Below are 22,330 nucleotides of genomic sequence, written 5' to 3' on the forward strand. Positions count from 1 at the left end.
AGGCCCCTGCTTCTTTCTGGGATGACTTCTCCAGCCAGAAAAAGAAGGGATTGGCTCAAATGATTCCGTGCCCCTCCTCCCCTCGCCCCCCCGCCGCATCCCCCCCCCCCCCCGCTCCTGCCCCAGGTCTAAAAGTCTGGGATCCTGAGAACAGAGCAGTTCCAGGCTCCCCTGACCCCCTGAGTCCTGGGAAGGGGAGGGAAGGCGAAACGAGCCAAGTGTCAGCTGTATTTCTGTAGGACAGGTCATTCGGGGAGTCCCTTGCCAGCACTTTTTTTTCCCTTTTGATGAAATTAATTATGAACACTGCCCAGGGTCATTTGACTCCGGAGATACATGTCAAGATAAAATATTTCAGAAACACTTATATTTAATAATTTAATATGGTGGTCCGCATTTGGGTGCAACAAAGGGAATTATTGGTAATTGCGAATTTTAAAGAGGCAGAAGGAAGCCCAGGAAAGTGGGGGGGGACTGCAGGGTCACATCAGGAAGGTCCCTGAAGGTTTTTGTTGCGCAAACCCCGAGCCCCGATTTTCGGATGAGAACCAGAATCATTTAGAATGGCTGGTAAAGAAGTCAATTCCTAAAAGCTTCCTGGTGGCTAGTGCTGGGGTCCCTCCCTGGGTATCCTGCCGGAAATAGTAGGCTGGTCCTCAGGAAAGCTGTTCCAGGCCTCAGAGTCACAGAAAGACTGTGATCTGAGACTCAAGAGGCCCAGGGCTGTCCCAGGCCACACAGCTAAGGAACACGATTCCAGGGAAGCTTAGCCTCCTGGGCCAGTGGCCCTAGGATGTGGGGCTCCATGGAAAGAACAGCAGCTTTGCATCAGGAGGACCCAAGTTCCAAATCCAACTGCTATGTGCCTGCCAGGCCTCAGTTTCTTTGTCTGTAAAATGGGCTAGTCAAGATTTGACCTGAGGCTTAAAGGAAATGTGTCAGGTGCTTTTCCGAGCACAGGAGTTATCAGCTTGCACACAAAGTGCTCTGTAAATGTTTATTGTGTGCATGCATAAATGAAGGAAATACTGGCTCTGGGTCCTCAGTTGCTCTGCTCTCTGATCCCTGCCTGCCTTGTTTGCTGTGCTCTAGGCATGGCCCAGCCTGTGGTTAGCACTGCCTACCCCACAAACACGGCACAGTCCTTAACTAGCTCACCCAGTGGCTTTGGGCCTCTGTTTCTCCATCTCTAAAATGTAGGAAAGCAGGTGCTCGGGGGCTGCTCATCCAGCATGGGTGGTCTCCGACGGTCTGGGCGAGGAACCCCTCTCCAGGGAGGTGAGCTGGGCAGTCCTTTCCCTGCTCTGGGCCTTTGTTGCCTCATCTCTCAAGGGAGGATGCTGCACTCAGCCATAGGGAACATCTCTGAGAAGCCACTGGGGCCCGGAGTCTGCAGCTGGACTGTATTTAAACTCAGCTTTCTTTGGAAACCCATGCATCTTACTGGAAAACTCAGGGTTTAAAAAAAAAAATTATTTATTTTTTTTGGCCACACTTGTGCCATGTGGAAGTTCCCGGGCTGGAGGTTGAATCAGAGCTGCAGCTGCTGGCCTACACCACAGCCATGGCGACACTGGATCCAAGCCATACCTGTGACCTAGACCACAGCTTATGGCAGTGCCGGGTCCTTAACCCACTGATCGAACCTGCATTCTCATGGACACTATGTTGGGTTCTTAACCTGCTGAGCCACAGTGGGAACTCCAGAAAACTCAGGTTTTGTCTCTTGCCTGGAAATCATGGGTCCCATCATGAGCAGAGAATATGGCCCTTAGCAGGGAGGGTCTGTGCTCAGATCTGGAGTTGAAGAGGCCTTATTAGGGTTCCCACTGCGAGAAACAAAACCCCTAAGTTGCACTAGCTTCCTTTGCATCTCACTGGTGGCAAAGCCAACACATCCAAGGCAAAGCCCTATCATCAAGACGTAAGGTTTGGGAGTTCCTGTTGTGGTGCAGTGGTTAACGAATCCGACTAGGAACCATGAGGTTCGATCCATGGCCTTGCTCAGTGGGTTAAAGATCCGGCGTTGCCGTGAGCTGTGGTGTAAGGTCGCAGACTCGGCTCGGATCCCGCGTTGCTGTGGCTCTGGCGTAGGCCGGTGGCTACAGCTCCGATTAGACCCCTAGCCTGGGAACATCCATACGCCAAGGGAGTGGCCCTAGAAAATGCAAAAAGACAAAAAAAAAAAAAAAAAAAAGGCGTAAGCTTTGAACACGAAGTGAGAAAATTATCACTCATTCTAGGAGTCGGTTCCTATTCCCATTTCTTCCATGAACAAATAAATGCACACATCCTCAAAGTTCCAGATTATGGTCCTTTTCTTAACTTTTCAAAGAAAGCTTAAGTACGACCAGGGTTGACGATGTCCCTTCGTCAGATCACACTTGAATCTCTATTTTAACATGTTCCCATTATATTTCAAAGAGGAGACATGATTGCTCTTGTAAATAAAAAAAGTACGACCAAAGACCGGGTATTGGCTATTATCCCGGCCCCCACCCCAGAAATGTTCTCATCAGAGCCACCGGGTGCCTTTTATCAAATCCCGAATGATGAATATAAGCTTCTTTATTTTGTAGCAGAAGCAAGCGCTAAGTGGACACAAATTGATTTTGGAGAGGATGCTAGGTGATAATCCTTCCCAGGTTCCCAATAAAGAAAATATACTTATTGGAGGGAATTTCTAACTTGGGTTTGAACTTGCTGATGCCTTTTTAGAGTCCAAGTGGAGACTATGGAGCTTTTGTGTGCCTGTCAGCTGTCTTTACCTAATGCCGAGGGAGGAATTATAAATATGCAGAAGGCTTTGATCTTAATACCAAACAGGCCTCCGAAGGGGCTGAGTAGACGGCAGTTGACACTGCAGTTTTCAGCCCTCAGCAGGGATAGAAAGGATGCTTGAAAATAAATGGCACCTGTGGAGAAGGTGCACCGTCCCTGCTTATGCCCTTGGGCCCGTGCTCCCCACCCCCAGCTCGAGGACCCGGGCTCAGAGCTCTGCCTGGCAGGAGGTCGTGATCGTGGGCAGGGGATAAAAGGCAGGGACTCCATTCGCTTTGCCAAGGAGCCTTCCTGATGAGCCCAGGCAACCGTCAGTAAAAGATACACGGGAAATGTAACTAATCTTCTGTGGGCAGGAGTGTGAAAGGGAAAGAAGCCTAGAGATGAAATAAGTCCACTCGGCCCGGCCCCTGACCCCTGGGGCCTCAGTTTCCCCATCTGTAGAATGAGAGGGTTGGGCCAGACGATGCTGAAGATGCTGCTCTTTGTTTAGGAAGATAACTTTGGGAGTTCCCGCCGTGGCTCAGCGGAAATGAATCTGACTAGTATCCATGAGGACACAGGTTTGTTCCCTGGCCTCGATGGCTGAGTTAAGGATCCGGCGTTGCCGAGAGCTGTGGTGCAAACTGGCGGCTACAGCTCCAATTCGACCCCAGCCTGGGAACCTCCATATGCTGCAGGTGTCTAAAAAGACAAAAAAAGAGAGATGAATTTGCCGTCCTGTCCCCGGGTTGGGGCGGGCAGCTGGTGTAGGACCAGGACTGCCCTCTTTGGAGACATCTGTCTCAGCCCCTCCCTCCCAGGGTCAACCTCACTTCCTGGTGTGGTTGGAGAGGGGAGAGCCAGGGCCAAAGTGGGGGTGGGGGCAGGGCAGGGGTGCCTAAGACTCCATGCAGAGATCGGGCTACACCGTGGGGGATCTGGGGCTCGCTCTCTTATCCAGGGAGGCCTCTCTGCTTTGGGAAGACAGCTTGTTTGAGGGGAAGGACTGCCAACTGCCAGAAGATCCAACTCCAAACCACCCATCCGACCCTTTCTGTCACACATCCTCCGCGTGACACCCAAGGCAGCGCCTCCCCCCAGGCCCACATGCTTTCTGGGCCACAGCGGGACTTCGCGTCCTGAGCACTTCTGCCTTCATGGGCCATCTCCTCCCTAAAAACATAAATAAAAAGTTTGTTTTACAACTGCATCAATATAAAGATGAATATTATCCAGGATGGAGGTATTGTTCTATATCCATCATTTTAATATTTTAATTTAATTTACTGTGTTTTGTTTTGTTTTGTTTTTTGCTTTCTAAGCCTCACCTGTGGCATATGGAAGTTCCCAGGCTAGGGATCCAACTGGAGCTACTCTGCTGGCCTACACCACAGCCACAGTAACTCGGGATCTGAGCGGCACCTGCAACCTACACCGCAACTCGTGCCCATGCCGGATCCTTAACCCACTGAGCAAGGCCAGGGATCGAACCTGCATCCTCATAGATAGTAGTTGGGTTTTTAACCTGCTGAGCCACAGTGGGAACTCCTAGCCATTATTTTTTGATTCATGCCTTTCTTCTGATTTTAAGAGAAATTTAAAAACTTTGACGTGGACGCTTAAAACATTGTTCCAGGCCCTGTGCCTAATGGTACGCTGACCTGTACTCCCTAGGGAGCTGTGGCCCTTCGGCGGCCAGAAGTCCATCCTGTGGACTTGTCCTCCTGACAACTAAGGCCTGCCCAGGACTGGCCAGAGGGGCAGAAGGCAGGAGCTACTTGCTGTGCTGAGGTGTTTTATACGAACTTGTCTGGGAAGGAAGGTTGGGGCCATCCTGGCATCACAGCAGAGCCGGGCCCGGGCAGGTGGCCTGGTGCAATGAACAGCGTGTGCTTTGGGCTCAGAAAGACCTAGGTTTTCATCGCTCCCATGACTCTTCCTTTCTAATGACCTGGGGCAAGTTACTTACTCTTGGCCTCAGTGTTCTAACCTGTAAAATGGGACTAAGGCCACTTTGACCACGGGTCTCCTGAGGAACACGGCACTTGTTAAGTGGGAGCTGTGGTTGGAATGGGACATGCACGGACCCCAGGATGCATCTCCTCCATGAACTTCAAACGTCCACGGATTCCTACAATCCCTTCCAAGTACATTCGTGGTTGGCAGACCACGTGGTCTAATTCTTGCCTTGGAAATTACAAGCCCAGTAATGGCCCTGTTGGGATTGACGCCAGTGATAAGACAAGTGCTATTTTTGTTTTTCTTTCGTCAATAGAGATTTTCCAGAAAAATCACCTGGAATAGAAGCTCTGGGGCCCCCAGTAGAATTCTTGGGTAGCTCACCAGCAACAAAAACTTCTTACAAGTTGGCCAATCTTAGCCCTTAAGACACTATGTGCGACTCAGCCCTGAATCAAATTAACGAGGGGTCCTGAAGGCTCCTGTAATTTCGTGTTGAAACAACGTCTTGAATTAATATTTTCTTTAGTTCAAAATGCTGCCTGCGCCTTTGGCGGAGTGTGCCGGCTGCAGGGAGCCAGAGAGTGACCCTGGCCACAGGGCCTCCTCGACGTGGGGACAAAAGCCCCCCGCACACATCAATAACGAGAAAGCATCTCACCCAGCGGCATTTGTCCACCAAAAATGTTTTACGCCAGTTGAACACAAAAATCAATTCTGAAGCGCAGTATATCACAGCCCATAAATTACACGTGTCCAATCAAAAAAGTGAGGGGAAAAGAGCAGAGGCGAAGAGGAGGGAAGTTTTCGAGGAACGAGGTAGGTATAGACCAAGGCCCGTCCTGTGCCCCCATCCCCGCTCCCTGCCCCGGAGGCCGGCAGATGTTCCACCAGGTGACAAACTCTGGCCTGCACCGCTGGCCTCGGAGTTAGGGGAGGAAAACAGAGGGGGACAGTGAGGTGGGGCCTGGTGTGGGGCTCTGATTTCATGAACACAGCAGAACAGCCACAGAGAGCCCTTGCCCCCAGAGGCCCTCAGACTGGCACTGCCCCACGTGGCTTTTCTCCACCTTGACCCTGGGTTCCCACCGCGGATAGGCAGTGTCCCAGACTGCCCACTGATCCCTCCTCACCAGGGCTCTCTGTCCAGGGGCCCCGCGTCTAACTGGATACATTTTAGGAAGTGCACACCCACCAGGGGCTTTCAAATGGGAGGACACTCTTCTCCCTCCTGGAGGCGGTGGGCTTGGGACGTCCATCCTGTGCACCCCCAAGCGGACTCATTTTTCCAGTAACTAATGGGGACCCACAGTGATGTTTTCCAAGGATCAGCCTCCCCTCGCACCCTTCCCACCCCCCGCAGCCCTTCAGTGTCCCAAGCCTGAGGATTCCTCCAGCTGAGGATTCCGAGACCACCTGTTTCAGGCCCCGCCCACCGACTGCTGCTTGTCCCGCCCCCAGGTCCTGCAGGCACCCCTGGGCCCTGGCACGTTTCAGCATCACCTCCAACCACACAGCTGCTGCTCTGATCAGTGCTCCTCCAGCAGCCCCATCCATTCTTCCGGGCTGACTCGCTGGCCTGGAGCACCTGACTCCTCCCCCACCAACCTTCCTCCCCCGGCAAACTCCACGCCATCTGTTGGGGCCTAGAGCAAAAATCCCTTCCTGTGTGTGCCATGTCCTGGCAGACACTCACCCCTCTGGCTGTGCTTGTGATCAAGCACACATCCAGCGGTTTGTGGGGGTCCTATTTCCCCCACAAGCCTGCGGGGGTTGGAGCCAGGTCGGGGTTGAAGAGGGGCTGTGTCTTGAGCCATCTTTGTGCTCCCAATTCTCAGCACAGAGCCTTGTGTGTAGTGGTCTTTTTATCACATTATTGATGAATGGAATTCTGTCCAGCACAGCCCGCATTCTTAACCCCCACCTCCTCTGCTCAGCTTGACTGTAGGGATACTACATTCAAGTTCAATGAATCAATGACAGAGTGATCCACGTTTTAAAATGTGTGTGTGCACAGGTGGGGGTGGGGAGGGAAGAGTCAGAAGCTAAGAAAGAAGAGGATCCTGAGCCTGGGTCTACACTCAGGGTCACTTTCTCCAGGCCCTGTGCCTCGTGGTCTCAATTCCACAGAAGGGAAAGGTGGTCCCAGCCCAACGTGCTCCCTGACACCTGCAGCGCTGAAGCCACCTGGGAGAAGCCACCAGGCAGCTCTCTGGCCCCTGTTAGAAATGCAGATCTCACTAAAATGGGTACCCTCTCTCTTCGACATGGTCCAGGCTCCAACCAGTTCACTGACAGAGCTCAGAGCTAGAAGAGTTTGAAAACTCTTAATTGATTAAATGAATGAGTGACGGATTAAAGGAATCAAATCTAAGCTGAAACAGTTGACAAAATGAAATTATGACTCTGTCATGCGGTCCTACAGGAAGATTAATGTGTTAATGTGAGGCCCTAGCGTTTCAGAAATGGGTCCAACGTGGAAGCCACCAAGCTCTCATTTCAAGGCTGCGGAATCTCAAGTCAAGGGGTGTTCAGACACCCCCGGAACATGCCAATCCAGGTTCATTTGTTCATCTGATATTTATCAAGGGTCTGTTCTGACCAGGCAGTCTTCTGCATACGTGGGATACATCTGTGAATAAGACAGACAAAATCCATGCAGCATGGAAGAGATAGGCTATAAGCAATAAACAACGAAGTAAATGAAATAGTATGTTAGAAGGTAGAAAATGTAATGTGGCAAAATTGACCAAATTAGGGCAACTGGGATGTGTGTGCGGGAGGAGGGTGTGAGATTGAACACTGTAATTTTAGCAGGATGGGTGGTGTAGACCACACTGAGTGAGCCAGAGTGGAATAGGATTTTGAAGGAGGTGAGAGAGTCTGTATCGAGCTACCTTACAGGTCTGCTGTGAAGATTAAACAAGGCAATGCGTGTGCTGGCTGGCAGTACGTCTCAGCACATGGCAGCTGCTCTGGGAATTGTTGTCACTTCCATCCTCTTCCTTGTCCTCGTTATCATCACCGTCTTCATTGGGACTTTTAACTGTTACGCTTCCATCTGGAACTTCCATGCTTCCACCCTCCTCTTAGTTTGTGTCTCCTTCAGCATGGCCAGCAGGGCAGAAAGTGTTGGAAGTGATGAGCTCACAGGTGTCATTGCCAAGGGCTCCACCTACCCAGGAGGACATTCATGGGACTCCCAGTCCAGAGGGGGTTCTGCTGCTCCAGGGTGAAGGAAATTGTCAAAAATGGTGGCGGGTGAGATTTTATCCTGCTTGTAAGTTCCCAAGTCAGTCTCCTGCAGTTTCAGGGATGCTTGAAGAAGACCTGAGACTCCTGGGTCAGAGACTGAGGACAGTGTATCCCTCAGAGCAACAGCAGAAGTATCGGTCTTGGCACCAGTTCTCTAAGACCCCGTTGATGCAGGGCAATGGGATGCGGGCCAGGTGATGCTCTGAATAGGCTGTGAATTGCACTATAAGAGGTGCATGAGCTTAGGCAACATGGAGCTTAGGCAGATTTTATACCAGGCAAGACACCTACTAGAACTGGGCCCAAAGGCAGACATTATCTTATTATGCTGGTCCATTAACAAGCCTACCCTCTGCCCTGGAAGGAGACCCAATCTCTGTCTCCCAAGGCTATTTTCAGTTCAAACATCCCTGAAAAGACCATGTGGGACAAAGGCAATGAGAACTTCTGCTCACAAGACATGCAGACACATAAGGAACCCACAGAGCATTGCCTCCCAACAGACTTAAGGAATGAGATAGCAAAATACATGTTAATCTGTCTCTTGCCAACTTTGAGATGAGTGAGGATCCAGGCTCACCTTTCAGGGATGTCTGTGCTTTTGCTGTGTTGTGGAGGCAATTTAGTTCTTGGCTCTGGTTGTTCCCTGGCTTTGAATCCCAGCTCTGTCACTTTTCTAGTGGTGCAACATTGGGCAATTTTCTTATCCTGTCTCTACCCTTAAAATAGCAATGGCAATGGTACCTACTTGAGAAGGCTATTGGAAGGACCAAATGATGTAATTTTCCAACAGAGCTTAGCTCAATGCCTTGCACATGGCGGGGACTCAATCAGTGATAAAGATGGCAGGGGTGATGGCTTTCTAGAAAGAGAAAATGGCTCATAGGAAACCACCTGGAGATTGGTGGCCCAGCCAGGTAATAAACTGAGATCTGGCCCTCTGATGCCAGAGGTAGGGGAGAGGGAGAGAGATCTTTCATTCTTCTAGGCAGTGATTGCTTTGGGCCTTTAGGATTGAGCTCTGTTTCAGAGTTTAATGTCCTCCCATTTGTTCACACATGTCCTCAGAAGCGGCAGTGCACGCAAAGCCTAAACAAGTGTTCTTGTTTCTAGAAGTCTCTTTTATAATCTCAAAATTGAATCCAGGGCTTTCGACTGTCCTCAGAGAACAGAACACATTGCTATGTGTGCTGCTGCTGATGAAATATGTCATGCAGATCCCTGGGCTGGCAGTTATTTGCATAAACCATACAGCTCAGAACCCCTGAGGAGGCGGGGATTTTGTTTGTGTGAAGAGTCAATCAACCCAATATACTGACTGTGTCCTGTGTGTCTGCTTTGTGCCAGGCATTGTCATGGGCAGTACAGTCGACACAACAGTGTGCGTGTCACAAGCCCTCTCCCTCATGGCCCCATAGCTCATATGGAACACAGAACTTAAACGCCGAAAAGAGTAATACAGAAGGAGAGAGGCAGAGATAGAAAGAGAATGAGAATATTGTCAAGGAAACCACAGGTGGCAACCTGAAAGCCTTGAGGCAGGGCCTTGAAGAGCCAAGTGTTGAGTTGGCCTGGATTCAAATCCTGCTGCCTCCGTGACCTTGGTTGGGTGATTTAACCTCCAACTTCTCTGGGGATTTTTCCACTTGTAAAGAGAGGGGGACCCTGCCAGAGTCAGTGCTTGAAATGGTTTACAGGCATGATGAGCAGTGGGTTCAATAAATGGCATTTAAAAAAATTGTGGGCAAAAGAGTCTTAGGTCAGTTCCTGGGAGGAAGACTCAGGTGGAAGCTCAGATGGTACCCGGGGAAGAGCATCTGTGGGCGTGAAGGATGCAGGAGCGGGCAGAGGGAGACATTGAAATGGATGGAGGAGCAGCCGAGAGCCCAGCCCATGATGGGGGCTCTGGAGCTGGGCTCCCTCAGAAGGGTCCTGAGTCAAGGCAGGGGACTGGGTGTTGTGTCACCTTATCAGTACTTCCCAGATGGGGACTGTCCCTGGGGAGGGTCATAACCCCGGGAAGGCAACCCCCTTGGCACAGGGCAAATCCAGAAGAGGGTTTTGGCTGGGGGAGTAAATGCCTTGCTTCCCACGGAGTGTGGAGGTGGCTCTCCGTTGTCCACTGCGGCGCCCGGAGCCAGCAGGATGAGCTCAGTCACTGATGAGAAAAGCCTTTTCTTCCAGGATATTTGGCCACTTCCTCTGAGGTCTGGGCCAGACAGCAATTCATGGGCCTCGGGGCTTTAAAACAGGAAGCTTGGCTCTGGCTCTGAAGGCCTGGCTTTGGCAGCCCTGGTCTCATTATGCACCCCGTCCCCCGCCCCGAGGGCCTCCCGCTCCTGGGCCCGGAGTCCCAGTCCCTTCCTCCTGACTAATCTTTCCTTGTTACCTTTTTGTTTTCCTTTTTTTTCTTTTTGCTTTTTAGGGCCATCTCTATGGCACATAGAAGCTCCCAGGCTAGGGGTCGAATCAGAGCTGCAGCTGCCGGCCTGCATCACAGCCAGAGCAACACGGAATCCAAGCCACACCACAGCTTGTGGCAACACCAGATCCTGAACCCACTGAGTGAGGCCAGGGATCAAACCTGCATCCTCAAGAATAATAGTCAGATTCGTTTTCACTGCACCCCAATGGGAACTTCCCCCCCTTTTGTTTTCTTGAGCTGATCAAATGCAGCAGAGTATCACACAACCAAGTTCTACTTCTCTGAGAGAACTAGAGGATCCAGAAAAAACCCTAGAGACCGCATCAGCTCAGTCAGAGGGCCAAGTTCAGGGCTCGGATGGGTGGGGGCTTGGCTTCATCGTGATGGTCCAAGCAAAGGGTGACAAGGAAGATTCGAGCGGAATTTGAAGCCAGCCTGTGTGCCCCCAGCCCTGAACGCCACTGCTTCACGGCCTGTAATTTCTGGACGATTCCCTGGCTCCTTCTCAGGCTGCAGCCTCCTGCCTTCTCTCTCTGCCGCTAACCTTTAAAAACGTGAACTCCTCTCCTTCTAAGTGCTCAGGGACTCGGAGGAATTCCAGCCTTTAGGCAGATCTGCCCACAAAGCCACCCTGTCTGGACCTTGATTTGCATGGAGTGTAAGGAGAAGTCCATGAACTGCTGTTAATAATTAAACAAAGACTCCAAACCGTTCTGGAGACACGCGACAGTTTCTGGTCCCACCCAAGGCAAAGGAAGCAATGAAGCCTTTTTGCAAAAAAAATGAATCCATCATTAACTTTGATTTTATGGGTGCCAAAGTCTAAAGTATTCGGGGTTCACGCTCAGTGTGAACTGGGGTGTCTTGCAGTTTCTCCTTCCCAGCCTGCTGGATTAATATTTAGCAGTTTTTATGGAGGTGGAAACTGCCAATTAAGAGGGGCTCTCTAACAGGGAAATAATACTGGCATTTGCCCAAGAAAAGCTAAACCCGCCTTAGAACGACGCTTGCTGTTTTTTAGTGAATTCTCTTGAGAGTTACCAGTAGCTCCAAAATAAAGGAACTCATCCCTGGAACCTGCCCCCATAGCTGGATATAGACCCCCAATTGTGATTCTAAGCACAGACACACCCCTGTTCTTTTCCCATCCCAGTGCCCCGTTAATCATTGATTCACGAAACTGGCAGCCGAACTTTGGGGCCCCTCCAAAAGTTCTTGGAGTGCCTATGAATATTTCACTTCAAGGCTGCTCCTTGCAGGGTCATTTTAATAGAAAATATTGGAAACGATTTGATGCCCAATAGCAGGGTGTCAGTTGAATACGCTGTGGCAGAAGAGCTTCATTAGAAGATGATGCAGTCGTGAAAATGCTATCGCAGAAGTATATCCCATGGCAGGAAAAATGTTTCCAGGGCAAGCTACAAAATAGTGAGTAAAGTGTGATCCATTTTTGTAAACACAGGTATGCACCTGGCTGAACATCACTGGTGTTTTTCCCCATGGCGAGATTACTGGAGATTCTGTTTTCTCCTTTCTCACTCATCTCTTCTGCATTTTCCTGCTATATATATATATATACACATACATATATATTTCTTATGGAATTAAGAAATGAAAAGCTGTATTAAAAAAAAAGGTGCAGAAGAGAGGGCACTCGGCATAAAGAACAACCAGTTTTTCAAGTTCAAAAGCTCAACTCCTCACTGTCACTGCCCTGCCTCCCTTTAGACAGAGCACCTGCACCTCAGGAAGGCAAAGTTTGTTTGTGATGGGTGGGAAAGGCAGTGTGGCAAAGGGCAAGGGAAGTTTGGGGTTGGTGTGTCTCTCCTTTCTGGAATCAAGTCCAAGGTTGGTGTGCTGTCCTCTCGGAAACGCCACTTGTTTCAATGCCCAACCTTGGGGCTCTTCTGGAAAACTCTGTAATCCTCTGTGAAAAACACCTTCCAGGGGTTTTGCCCCAGGCAAATCTGCCACACCTTCTGCCAGGATCCTGGGGGATCTGAGTGCTGAGGACAAGACCTGAGGATGTTGCTGAGCTCCCTGGCTTTCTGACATTCACCAGGACTAGGCGATGAGCCCTGAGCGAGCAGGCGGGCGTCCTCCTGCTTCAGGGCACAACGGGGCGGGCGCCAGTGAGGGCAGCCGAGGCGATGACAGTGTTTGCTATCTGCAGATCTTGCGGCGGCTAAGGTTGCGTGGTTTGCAATTAGATGAGAGGTCCGGGGGCCTGGGAGATCATTTCCTTCAGCAGGTTATCATTTGGGCAAAATCAGGGGCAGTCGGGCTCAGCTCACTGGCTCTACTTGCTCTCCCTGCCCCCGCCTGCTCCGGCCCAGGCAGCCCTGGCACCTTGAGCCACAGAAACTCGGCAGCCCTCTCCCCTGGTGGACTTCAAACTGTGGGTGTTCTCTGAGAAAACTCTGTCCGCCTCTGGTCCTTTCTTGGAGGAATTTACCCCAACCACCCCTTGCCCACCCCTAGCCCAGGAGCCCTCACCTCTCCCTCTTGGTACATTTCACAGTTTGATTATTCATGTATTTGCGTGATTCTGAGTCACTTTTTTCCCCACTAGACTATAGGACTAGGCTTTGTTCATCCCCCTCTGTACCAAGCTCAGAGCCTGGCACCGAGCACACTCTCAGCAATGAGATGAATCAATGAATGCGTGCGTGATGAGCAGGCCGCAGCCATTGGTAACATTCTAGCTTTAAGACACCTTTGCTTGGAGCCAGACCTCCTGGGCCCGAGTCCAGAAAGTCTGCAGGACTGTTTGACATTTTGCTTCATTGCTTTGCTCTTTGTCAAATGCGGATGCAAATGGTCTTTTTATGGTGCAACCGTAGTCAAGGTTCAAGAGATGACGCCTGATACAGGAAGCCTGTGCTGAATGAACTGCTAAGATTATTTCTGTTATGATTCTTGCGGGTTTTTTTTTTTTTTTTTTTGGTTTTTAGGGAAGCACCTGCAGCATATGAAATTTCCTGGGCTAGGGGTCCGATCAGAGCAGCAGCTGCCTGCCTATGCCACAGCCAAAGCCATGCCAGATCCTTAACCACTGAGCGAGGCCAGGGATCGAAACTGCATCCTCATGGATACTAGTCAGGGGTTTGTAACCCTCTGAGCCACAAAGGGAACTCCCAAGTTATGACTTATTCTTGATTATTCTGGACGTTGAGTCTCTTTCAGCCAGAGCTGGAGGTCACCTTTGATTATAAAATTTCTCGATGTCCACGTGGATCTGGGCTTCTCCACCAGCTCGTGTGTCCCTTCGTCCTCTGGGGTTTGGGGCAGCAGAGGGAAGGAAGACTGCACCACTTTGGTGTAAGGGGCTCGGCAAAGGCAGGGAGAGGCTCCAGTTCACCGGCTGCCGCTGGGAACCCAGGCTGGGTCTGCCCTGGGGCTACCAGCCTGGCACCTGCCATGTCAGTGTGGGCAAGCAGCCTATAAGGGAGGGGACCCCGGGCCTTGCAGGAAATGGGACAGTGGGCTGCACCCTCCCTTCTCCCAGACCAGGCTCCATGGAGGGCTGGCCCCTGCCATTCAAGAAGGATCCAGGCATGTCTGTTTTAATCTAGACGTTACCAGTGGGTGGAGCCTCCGGGATGGAAAATAGACTTTGGAGAAATTTGATTCAGACACACGGGACACAGGGACAGAGAGCTTGGCCTCCCCAGCCCATTAACAATCAGGAATATTTCAGAGTCTGTTTCCAGCTCCTCAATTCTAGGGGGGCTCAGAGAGGCACAGCACCTCTCCCACAGTCACACAGATGCTAAGTGGCAAGGGCAGGGCCTCCAACAGGGAGGTGGGCGAGCCAGCCACATCCCTGCATCTAGCCTGGGGACTGCTTGGGGCACTGCCGGCACTACGAGAAATAAGGACACTTAAGGGTCGCTCGGCCACTTGGGTCTGCCTTCTACTGGTCAGAAGAGGGGTGAAGGATTTACAGCCCAGGCCTCCAGTGCCTGGGACAGGGCTCAGCTACACTCTTCTCACTCATCTTTCCTTTCCTTCTTCTTCTTCTTCTTCTTTTTTTTTTTTTTTCCTGTGGTTTTGTTTGAAGAAAGAGCTCCCAGAGAAAAAGGCTGAGCGCCAAAGCACACCAGGCATCTGGTGCATGGATCTGTTCACTGTTGGATGGAGGGGGCATCCAGTTTTTTGAAACCTAAATATTTGTTTTCTTTCCTGGAACTGGGTTTGGGAAGAGATAAGCCATCCTTTCAGAACCTTGGAAGGAGAATTTACTTCAACATCTGTGGAAGTATTTTAATTTCTTCTTTCAGTAGGTTCAGCTTGGCCAGCTGAAATGGTGGTGGTTAAACTCTTGTTTATGTATTTGTATTTATGTTTCTTTCTGTGGCCGCACCTGCAGCATATGGACATTCCCAGGCTAGAGGTCAAATCAGAGCTACAGCTGCCGGCTTACACCACAGCCACAGCAATGCCAGATGCGAGCCACATCTGTGACCTACACCACAGCTCACGGCAACCCTGGATCCTTAACCCACTGAGTGAGGCCAGGGATCAAGCCAGCATCCTCACGGACACTCTGTCGCATTCCTAACCCCCTGGGTCACAGCAGGAACTCCTAGGCTCTTCTTAAATCATGTAAATAGGAAAGTCAGCTTGCCCAGAATAGGAGAGAGGTGCTTTCTCAACTCTGCTAGCTTCCTTCCTCTTCTTACATGGTAGATGATTCACATGCATTAGACTTAGGCCTCCAAGCAACTACACAGGCAGCTTGAATTGCCCTATTTTATACCTGAGGAGACAGAGGCTCTGAGAGAGTCACCAGAGACCTGGTGGATGGGAGGAGGGTTGGGAGTCGGGGAGGGGAATACAAGCGCCTTGGAAGGTAGAACCGGCTCTTTAAGGATCTACCATGGGACGGAGGCATCCTTGGCCATCAGCTCGCATAACTGCTCATTTTACTCTATGAAAGGTGCAGACCAGGGAGTGAACAATTTGCCCAAGGTTGCAGTTGTAAGGGGCATCGCAATATCCACCTGAAGAATGTTCCAGCATCCCTCATCGGTGTGGACATGCATTGAATTCTGGCCATGAGACCTAAGACGTCCAGGACGTCGTCCTCGAAGGGCGGGTGCGGGCCCACTTGCCTTTTCAATCTTCCTGCCTCCTGCTGCCTGAAACACGGAGCTCCAAGAGCCATCTTGGAGCAGAAGGCCGCTCTGTCCCCTGGGAATGCAGGCGGGGAGGCCCGGGGTCAGAACCTGGGCCCTGCTGACTTTCCTGAACTGCCCTGGTCAGGCCCTGGACTCCCACCCCTGGATTTACTTTCTATGACACAAGTAAATTTGTTCTGGACTTTTCTGTTCCATGCCGTCGAACTTGCACATCTAACAGGGACCTTGAACTCCTGCGGGGACCTTGACTAAGTGGCGAGGTCTTGGGGAGCAACCCATCATTCTCGTGCCAGTGAACTTGATATTCTGTCAAACCAACCATCCCCAGGAATGTCCATTTCTTCCTCATGTTGCATTTTTGTCACACTCTTTTTCCGAATGTCACCAGGTTTTTCTTCCATACAGGTCGAATGAAAGAGCCTAATAACAACATTTAAGATGCTCAAGCAAGCAGCTTTGATATAGAATCCATCCTCTCTTCCTGCTCCCTGGGGTTTGGTAGCAGAGCCTGTCTGGCCTTGCACAGTTTTCTGCTACTTGGCTGGCACTTGTGCCATCCTGCCATGCCCTGCTCCACCTCCCCTGCCCCCACACATCCCCCACAATTCCCTTTCTTTAGGAATTATGCAGTAATAGTGTTTGGGCACCTGGTTTACTATTTGAGGGGAAAATAGAAATGTGAAACCTTTATGCATTATATGCCTGCATACTTTCCACAAGGATGAAAGAGCTCATCTTTTTTTTTTTTTTAAACAAGTAATATCAAAAAAGGGAACTAGAGGAGCAGACACTTATCAACATTTTTAAGTAGGGAGATAGTTCCAAGTTTCTTTTCTCCAAGAAAAGATAGAGAGGTTTGATCACAAAGAAGTGGAACATTTCTATACGACAAAAAACAAATATAATGGACCAAAAAAACACCCCCAAACCCAGGCTGCGTAAGAAAAGTATTCCAAAAATATGACAAAAAAGGTTAATAGATTTAATATATTGTAATCTCATTCAAATTGGCAAGGAATTACCTTAATCTTGACCGACTATTAGCAGAAGAAAAAAGAAAAGATAATTTTCCCATCCCCAAACACGAATGAATAGTATATGCTTAAAAAGGATATTTTAACTTACTTAAAAAATCACATAAAGAAAAACTAAAACATTAAAGAAATAAATTTTGACAAATCAGATCAACATTTTAAAATGAGGATTTGGAGCCTGACACTAGCGCAGAGACACAGAAACACAACTGGAATAAGTTGGTCTAAACTTTTTATTTTTAAGAAAGCAGTTTAGCCATGTAGGAAATGTTAAACCTGCAGTTCCACTTCTGGGAATGTATCCCAAGAAAATAATCTGGGATGCGAAAGGAAACTCGATGGCCAGACCCTGTGTACGGCAATGCTATTTATCAGAGGAAAGCAAAAGGAAGCCACAAAAAATCGAATTCCTGGGGAATGGCTTCAAATTCTTTCTGGAACAAGGTAGCATATAACCGTAAATGAAAAATAAAAAACACTGTTATCCAGACCAAACATTTTTTTGTACTCTTTCTTGTATTTTACCGACTTTTTCTTAAAACGCTTTATTCAAATATAGTTGACATAGAAAAACCTGCTCATATTTAAAACTGTACAAAATGATAAGGCGGGATGTGTGTGTATGCTTGTGACACTATGATCACCATGAAGGTACTGACTACACTTAACCACCCTCAGAATTTATCTCGGGGCCTTTTCCAGTTTCTTCCTCCAGCTCATTCCCAATTCCCCCTCCTTCTCAGGCAATGACTCATCTGCTTTCTGTTACTACAGATTCGTTGTCCTTTTCAAGAATTTTAATTGGACTTGTACAGTCAGTATGAACTCTTCTTTGTCCAATTTCTGACTTTTTGGTCTGGCAACATTATTTGAAGAACCGTCCGCGTTGTCGTGTGCAGCAGTAGCTGAATTCTATTCATTGCTGAGGAGTGTTCCGGTATATAGATAAACCACTGTGTGTTTATCCTTTCAAATATTGATGGACATTTGGGTTGTTTCCAGTTTTGAGCTATTGCAAATAAAATCACTATTAAAAATCAAGTGCAAGCCTTTGTAAGGATATATGCTCACATTTATTTGGGGCAAATGCTTAGGAGTGGGATGAGTGTGTCATACAGGAGGTGTGTTTCACTTTCAAAGAATCTGCAAAACGCTTTCCCAAAGTGGCTGTACCATTCTACGCTTCCACCAACAGTGCATGTTGGCTACACATCTTTGCCAATAATTGGTACAGGCAGTCTTTTTTCGTTCAGACTTTTTTTTTTTTTTGCTTTTTAGGGCCACACCTGTGGCATATCAAAGTTCCCAGGCTAGGAGTCGAATCAGAATTGCAGCTGTCAGCCTGCGCCACAGCCACAGCAATGTGGGATCCGAGCCACGCCTGCAACCTACACCACAGCTCATGGCAATGCCAAATCCTTAACCCACTGAGCAAGACCGGGAATCGAATCTGCATCCTCATGGATGCTAGTGGAGCTTGTATTCTGCTGAGCCACAATGGGAACTCCCTCCTTCAGACATTCTAATAGGTGAGTAATGATATCCCAATTGCAATTTTGTGGCTGCACTCTCAGCATAGGGAAGTTTCCAGGCCAGAGGTTGATTCTGAGCCATAGCTGTGACCCATGCCCAGCTGCGGCAATGCTGGATCCTTGACCCACTGTGCCTGGCCGAGGATCAAACACATACTGCCACAGAGATACCACCAGACCTTAACCTGCTGCACCACAGTGGGAACTCTGCAACTGTATTTTTAATTTGTATTTTCTCAAAGGCTATGATGCTGACCATCTGTTCATGTGTGCATTTACCTTCTATGTATCTTCTTTGGTCCATTGCCTCTTTGAATCTTTTGGTCGTTTCTCCATTTTTAAAATTGAACTTTTGTTTTCTTACTTTTGAATTTTTAGGAGTTCTAAAGGATACATTGTGACTACAACTCCTTTATTGGATATGTGATTTGCAAATATTTTCTTTAAGACTGTGGCTTGTCATTTCAATGTGTCTTTCAAAGAGGAGACATGCTTAATTTTGATGTAGTCCAATGTATCAGTTTTTGCTTTTTAGATCATGAATTTTGTGTGGATTCTAAGAAATGTTGGCCTACCTCAAGGTCACAGTAGAAGTTTTATAGCTTTAGATTTTACATTTAGCTCCATGATCCTTTTTGAGCTAATTTGTGTATAGAGTGGGAGGTATGGGTCAAAGTTTTGCCGGCAGATATCAGTGGTTTTAGTATTATTTGTGCACAAGACTCGTGTCTCTCTCCACTAAATTATCTTTGTATCTTTGTTGAAAATGAACTAACCATGTATGTATGGGTCTATTTTGGGGTTCTCTATTCTGATCTATTCATCTGTTTGTCTCTTCTGACACCGGTGGTGTTTTGGTTACTATGACTTTATAGTGAGACTTGAAGCCAGGCCATGTATATGCTCCAACTTTGTCCATCTTTGTCAAAACTTTTTGGCTACAGTTAGCCTCTTGCTTTTCCATATGAATTTTAGAACTGTCTTGTCCATGTCTACAAAAAATACTGTTGGGATGTTGATTGCATTGAATCTATAAATCGATTTTGTATAAAATAGACATCTCAACAATATTGAATCTTCCAATCTTTGATCTCAAAATAGCTCTCCGTTTATTTAGGTCTTTAATTTCTCTCAGCAATGTCACCGTGTGTTAAGTCTTACACATCTTTCGTCATATTTATCTCAAAATATTTCATGGTTTTGTGCTATAGGTAAATGATATTTTTCTCATTATCTCTCTTTTTTAGTCTCTATTTAGTCTAATACAGTGATATATTAGTTGATTTTTGAATATTAAAGCAGCCTTGGATTCCTAAGATAAACCCCGCTTGGTCATTGTGTATTTCTTTTAAAAAATACATTACTGCATTTTATTTACTAAAATGTGTTAAGAATGTTTGCACCTATGTGTATAAGAAATATATATCTAAATCTCTTTATAGTATTTTTGTCTGATTTTGGTATCAAAATAAGGTTTGCCTTATAAAATGAGTTGAAAATATTCTTCCCTCTTCAAATCTCTAGGATACAAATATGCAATTGGTATTTCTCCTTAGATATTTGATAGAATTTATCAATAAAACTATTATGACTTTGGAGTTTTATTTGCATGAAATATTGTAACTAAAACTCAAATTCTAATTCTTTCATATATATATATGACTATTCAAGTTATCTATTTTTTTTCTCATGTGAGGTTTGGTAGTTTCTTGCAAAGAATTTTTCCATTTTGTATAACTTGTTGAACAAATTGGCCTCTAGTTGGAGTTCCCTATTTGTGGCTCAGCAGTAACAAACCTGACTAGTATCCATGAGGATGCGGGTTTGATCCCTGGCCTTGCTCAGTGAGTTAAGGATCAGGGCTGCTGCCAGCTGTAGTTTGCAGATACAGCTTGGATCCTGTGTTACTATGGCTGTGGTGTAGGCTGGCAGCTGTAGCTCCAATTTGACCCCTGGCCTGGGAACTTCCATATGCTGCACCTGAGCCGCCCTCCCCACCCCCCAAAAAAATTGGTCTCTAGTGGTTCATATGGTCATAGAGTCCCTAATTATCCTTTTACTATTTACGTGTGTATTGATATCATCTTTCTCATCCCTAATATTGGTAATTTGTGTCTTTTTCTCTCTTTTGCATAATTGATTTAGGCAGAGGCTTATTATTTTATTGATCTTCTCAAAGAACCTGCGTTGATTCCATTGATTTTCTACATAGTGTTTTGTTTTCTTCTTCTTTGGTTTCCCCTTTGATTTTTATTAATGCTTACTTTTAATTAATTTTGTAATTCTTTTTCTAGTTTCTTAAGATGGAAGCTGAAGTCACTGATTTAAGATCTTTCTTTTCTAAATAGGCATTTGTTGCTATAACATTTCCTCTAAGTAATACTTTAGCTATTCCACAAATTTTGGTATGTTTTATATTCATTTCCATTTATTTCAAAATATGCTTTAATATTCTTTTTTATATTTTCTTTGGCCCATGGCTACTTAGAATGTCTTATTTAGTTTCCCAGAGTTTGAGGGTCTAGCAAGTATCTTTCTGTTACTGATTATTAACTTAATACCATTGTGGTCAGATAACGTGTTTTGTGTAATGTGACTCTTTTAAAATTTAATTGACACCCTTTTTTGCCACACCCATGGTATGCAGAAGTTCCTGGGCCAGGAATTAAACCCATGCCACAGCGGTAACCAAAGCCACAGCAGAGACAATAGATCCTTAACCCACTGAGCCACCAGGGAACTTGGCACTTTTTAAATGCCCAGGATAAATGCTCTGGATACATTTGAGGGAAAAAAAGTATATTTAGCTGTTGTAGGGTAGAGTATTTTATGAATGTCAATAACTCAAGCTGGTTGGCAGTCTTGTTCAAGTGTTCTGTATTCTTAATGATTTTTTTGTCTACTTGTTCTGTGAATTATTGAAAGAAGGATGTTAAAATTCCCAATATAACTGTGGATGTGTCTATTTTTCCTTGTGATTCTATCAGTTTTTGCTCCATGTATTTTAAGACTCTGCTATGAGGTGCATAACAATTTAGAGTTGTTATGTTCCTTTAACATAATTCATCCCTTAATCATTATGAAGTAATTTATCCCTGATAATATTCTTTGCTTGATGTTAATACAACCACTGAGGATTTTTTTTATTATTGTTAACATGATATATCTTTCCCCATTCTTTTATTTTTGACCTGTTTGTATTTTTATATTTAAAAGAAATTTATTGTAGGCAGTATAGATTTAGGTCTTACTTTTTTATACAGCCTCACAATGTCTGCCTTTTAATGGATGTGTTCAGATTATTTTCATTTAATATAATTATTGATTTTATTGTATATAAATCTAACACTTTTCTCTTAGTTTATTTGTCGTCACTGTTTTTTGTTTCTTATTTCCCCTTTTGCTGCTGTTTTTGGATGAACCATGTTTTATTATGTTTTTTGGTTTTTTTTTTTGTTTTTGTTTGTTTGTTTGTGTTTGTTTGGTTTTTTTTAGGGCCACAGCCGAGGCATATGGAAGTTCCCAGTCTAGGGGTCAAATCAGAGCTACAGCTGCCAGCCTATACCACAGCCACAGCAACTTGGGATCCAAGCCATGTCTGCAAAACCCACCACAGCGCACCACAACACCTGATCCCTGACCCACTGCATAAGGCCAGGGATTGAACCCACACGCTCATGGACACCAGTCAGATTTAATTCTATTGTACCATGATAGGAAATCTAGTTTTGTTATACTTTTTAAATTGACTTATTAGCTATAACTCTTAGTCATGTTATTTTAGGAAATGACTAAGTGTTTCTAGTATACACTTTAATTTGTAATATTCTATCTTCAAGAGATAACACTGCATGTGTATTATAAGGGCTTTATAAAAGTACATTTTTTCTCTCTACTTGGCCTTTATGCTGTTATGTCAATTGTTTTACTTCTACATGTATTATAAACCACAGAGGACATTGATCTAATTTTTATATTTTAAAGATATTTAAATAATAAGGAAAAGTTTTTGCACCTACTCATGTAGCTCCCATTCCTAGTCCTCTTCACTCCTTTGTATAAATATGTTTGTATTTTTCTTTAGCTTAAAAGATCTTCTCAAATATTATTTATGGTTCAGGTCTGTTAGTGATAAATTCTTCTTTCAGCTTTTGAATGTCTTTATTTTGCCTTAATTTTGAAAATATATTTGTTGTGTAGAGGTTTCTAGGTTGTCAA

The sequence above is a fragment of the Sus scrofa genome, chromosome 14 (assembly GCF_000003025.6).
Source record: "Sus scrofa isolate TJ Tabasco breed Duroc chromosome 14, Sscrofa11.1, whole genome shotgun sequence".
NCBI classification, from domain to species: Eukaryota; Metazoa; Chordata; class Mammalia; order Artiodactyla; family Suidae; genus Sus; species Sus scrofa.